Here is a 295-nt window from a genome sequence, read left to right on the forward strand (position 1 = left end):
GACTTGCCACCGGGCTAACATTTGCCAGCCAACCCCTGGTGCTGGGAATAAAACACACGCCATGGGAACTCGGACAAGGAGAATGCCAAATGTCATTAAACAGAAGAAAATTCTTGCAAACAGATTTGATATAATAAAAACATGGCCCTGAAACATCCATTTTTTTTTTCAATTCCATCTACTGCTGTCCCAACAAGGGTTAATGAGCATTGACCCAATTCCCTTTCTGTTACACAGCTAAATACAACTGTCAGTCAGCAGCTTAATCTCATGATTAGTCCTGTGGCGCATGGTC

Source organism: Ascaphus truei, chromosome 6 (assembly GCF_040206685.1).
Source record: "Ascaphus truei isolate aAscTru1 chromosome 6, aAscTru1.hap1, whole genome shotgun sequence".
Taxonomy (NCBI): Eukaryota; Metazoa; Chordata; class Amphibia; order Anura; family Ascaphidae; genus Ascaphus; species Ascaphus truei.